Below are 4311 nucleotides of genomic sequence, written 5' to 3'. Positions count from 1 at the left end.
TCTCTCTCTCTCCCCCCCTTCTCTCTCTCTCTCTCTCTCTCTCTCTCTCTCTCTCATCTCTCTCTCTCCCCCCCTCATCTGTCTCTGTGTCCCTCAGTAACACACACAGCAGAGAGAGAGAAGGGGGGCATGGCAGTGTAAATCACGCTTTTCTTTTAGCGGAGGCCTGATTAGTACCGATGATGCTTCCAAAGAGAAGAGTGAGGAGGGGGAGACACAACCCCGCCAGGCCCCCACCCACCCACAGCTGCTCATCCCCTATTCACCCCCAGCGCTGCAGATTTATGCCTCCGTTCTTCTCTCTCTCTCTCTCATGTGTCTTTTTCCACCTCCCTCTCTCTTATACAACCCCCCTCCCCCCCTCCCCATCCTCATTCTCCTTCGTACCCCATTTTCAACATTATCGTTATCGATTGGACCCTGTGCACTTTTAGAACCTCTCTATGACAATTGGCCACTGCGGTTGATACAGACATTTAATGGTGAGTGCTTGTGGATGGAGAGGGAGGTAGGAGAGAGAGAGAGAGAGAGAGAGAGAGGGGGAGAGAGCGAGAGAGAAAGCGAGCAAGAGAGAGAGAGAGAGGCAGGGTAGGGAGGAATTGTGGAGGAAAGGGTGATTTAAACCCGTTTGAAAGCTTTATGTAATTTCACATGAATAACGCAAGGGATTCACCGTTTATCCCGGGACTGTTTTATCAACGTAATAGTTCTTCACATGAAGTCTGAAGCGGACGACGTCGTCATACCCGTACCATCTTATCTAGTGTGTTAAACGCTTCTCTTTTTCTATTTTTTCTTCTTCCTTTATGGGTGTTTTCTTCTTCTGTGTTGGAGCTGATGCGATGAGGTCATAGAGTTGTGAGATGTTTGGCTCGCGCTGCTGGAACCACGGGGCTGATGTCCTCACCCTCCTCCCCTAGTTATGATTTACGACCCCGCACGACTCTGCCAAGACCCTTTTTTTTTTATTTTGTTTTATTTATTTATTTATTTACTTATTTATTTATCTTTTTTTTTTTTTTTTTTACGGGCCTCAATTCAATCTTTCAACTACTTAAGCCTTATGCATACTTTGCCATGCGACAATATGAGAAAATATGCCGGTCTACAAGCTCAGTACATCAGCTATTTTCATTTTTGTACATGTTCGCTTATAATTACATGCCAGGTTGAAAGTAGGTTTGAATTAAACGTCACAGTACATTGTTTCCCTTTCATCTTATAAACTTTTTCTGTAGTGTTTTACAGAGATTTTAATTTCAATTGTTTTCTTTTCTTTTCTTTTATTTCTCGTGCTCTTGTATTACTTCATTGCACCGGAACATGTTTTGTTGTCATGAGGTGCATACATGTCCCCCCAAAAAAATGCTGCCGGTAAATAATTATGTGGTCGGAATACCGAAACAAAATAAGAATACAAAAAAGTTACCCAGTCCTCCCTCTGGCCTTAGAGTAAATAAGGTTTGTCTTCCTCCTAACGACTCATTATTCCAGACAAACAAGCCAAGGTATAAACAACAACAAGGCTGATCTGATGGCGAAATAAACAGATTTAAATTTCTCACACACAGAGAGCGAAGCTGAATTAGCCGATCCACCGAGCCTCCCCATGCGCACTGGCATGAATAATTATGCAAGGGTGACTAATTTAAAGACACTGTACGCTAAAGTATAACAAATCACCCCCCCCCCCCATCTACCACCCCCACCCCCTCCCCACCCCGGGGTTCAGGAGAAGTAACACATGACCTCGAGACAAAGACAACATCAAGCCTCATAAAATTAACATAGCAAATGACCTGAAGACGAGAGACGATAAATATTCTGATCTTATCACCTCTAAGTGCTCGAAGGAGAGAAGAGAGAGAGAGAGAGAGAGAGAGAGAGATGAGAAGATGAGAGAGAGAGAGAGAGAGAGATGGAGAGAGAGAGAGAGAGAGAGAGAGAGAGAGAGAGAGAGAGAGAGAGAGAGAGAGAGAGAGAGAGAGAGCCAATGAAAACAGTCTCGTTAATCTTCGATACCCTCGGATAAACTTTTTTGCAGGAAACCATCTTTCCAGCAACTCAGCAGGGGTCGGGACAAGGGCGCTTTCTCCCTAAAGTTGATAGATATTTTTTGGGAGATCTCCGACTTCGCGTTCAGACATCTACACGCTGACCTTGGACTCCAACTCAATTTAGCTCTTTTTCCTTTTCTTGTTACGCTGAAGACTCTCCTCCTTTTCTTCCTCCTCTTCCTCCTCCTAAGGCAGAGAAAGTACTGTCTGGGAGACGCCATGTTTAGAAGTGATATGATTCTATCAGATGTGTGCGTGTGTGTGTGTGTGTCATCTGCACACTCCTCTCTCTAGATTGCCAAAGAGTTTTTTCCCCTTTACAATGAGGCATATGTAAACCTGGCCAGAGAAAAGACAATAAGCGTGGGAAATGTTAATAATAACCTTGAACCTGGGCGTGTTTTGCGAGGCGTTGTGAGCTTGTAGATCTGCTATTTTTGGCTGAAGTTCTCCTCTGAAAAGGGATGCTAGGGTGGTTAATGTAAAACATCACACAAAAATGTGGAGGCCCCCCTGTAGTGAGTGTTACACCGAGTGTTCGCGCTATGAGCTTGTAGATCTGCTATTTTTTTAAAATCCTGATTTTTTTTTGTGCAAATCTTTGAATACACATATTTTTACAACATTTTTAACTCAAATCTTTGCCTCTGCAGGTCCCTGGAACAAAACATTTTCAGATGGGGGTCCGCAGCCAAATACATATACTTTTGGGGGTCTTGACATGAAAAAGTTTGAGAACCACTGATGTAGCATTATGTTTTTTTTCCAAAAAAACTGTTAGGATTTAGAAGACATTTGTAGAATCGGCCTCAGGTCTTAATGTTTAAGCTGTTTATACAAGCTGTAGAGAAATAGAGAGAGCTTTTTACTGCATGTGCTGGTTCTGGAGGTAGAGGAGGAGATCTATCAGTCTTCTTACCCTCCTCACAGGTGTCATGTCTCTTTAGGCCTGTCAGCTACAACTCTGTCATTCTTATGTGCAGCAGGTAGATATATAAAAAAAAAGAAATGCATAATCCCCCTCATTTTGATTCAGGCACATCATGTTTTGTCACACGAGCACCGAGATGTAAGCGACCCCAAATGTGTGCATTCTATAAATACAGTACATTATTTTATCGTATTGTATCTACTGTAGTATACTTTCTCTGGACAAGTTGACATACTATCAATACGATACTGTATTATGCGTTGAAGGGATGAACTGGTCAATTCTGTGCCCCCATAAATGGTGTATGACACAAGTCGCATAATGAGCCCTGGTGCATTCCACCATTTTTGGTGTGTGAGTTGCTATTTAGATCATTGGTTCTCAAAGTGGGGTCGGGGACCCCCAGGGGTCCTTGAGGGAGTTCCAGGGGGTCCCCAGCTAAATGATGGATAGTTAGGAACCATATGGACCCTTATGGTCTGTAACTCTTCAAATTACGCCAATGTTTTTTTGGCTTGGGCCGTGCTTCCCGAACTAAAGAAGGAGAATGAAAGTACTCGTTGCGGCTCCACTCCGGGTTCTGAATGTTAGACCCTGGCCACTGTATACGCTGCAGGAATTAACAAGTCATTTTAACGCAGATCTTTGCTGTTTGTTTACATCAACCTCTGACTTGCTTTGACATAATTGGTCTTGGAGATTGCACAGTTTGGACAAAGTGTATGGTTATCTCGCTCCATTAATTAATTGCCCTCAAGTTGTGTTTGCAGTCGCTCAGATAGAGCTTTGTACCTCCTAACATCCTTAGCAAACCTTTCTTCAAAACAGACGGTCCGCGGTGCGTTGTTTACAGATTGCAGAAACAAAACAATATAAATCATGAGTGCATTGAGTGTCTGACTATAATCAAACACACAATGCTTGGCCAGTGGAGGTGTTTGGCTAGTTAAAGTCTTGAACGTGCAAGAGCTATACCTAACTGAAGGTCAGCAAGGCACTGCCGAACTTCTTGCCACATAATGATGTTCTTACTGATGATGTTTCACTGCCCACCACCACAGGTTGTGGGTTCGAATCCACCGTGGTGCAACCGGCTTTGTCGAGCGTCTACACACGAACACAATTGGTCATGTTCGGCGGAGGGTGATATCGGTCATTGCACGTACTGTACTCCTATGGGCTGGGGCGGCACCTGTCAGCGGGGAGTGTTGGGCGGGAGGAGTAGGACGAAGGCTCTACGTCCTCCTGGTGGGGGCTCCTCATTGGCAGGTGCAGTAAGTCAGTAGTATACGACAGCAGTGACAACACAGAAATGTGTGCGGG

The sequence above is a fragment of the Gymnoscopelus braueri genome (genome assembly GCF_963280865.1).
Source record: "Gymnoscopelus braueri genome assembly, chromosome: 7".
NCBI classification, from domain to species: Eukaryota; Metazoa; Chordata; class Actinopteri; order Myctophiformes; family Myctophidae; genus Gymnoscopelus; species Gymnoscopelus braueri.
This window is presented reverse-complemented; position numbering follows the sequence as displayed.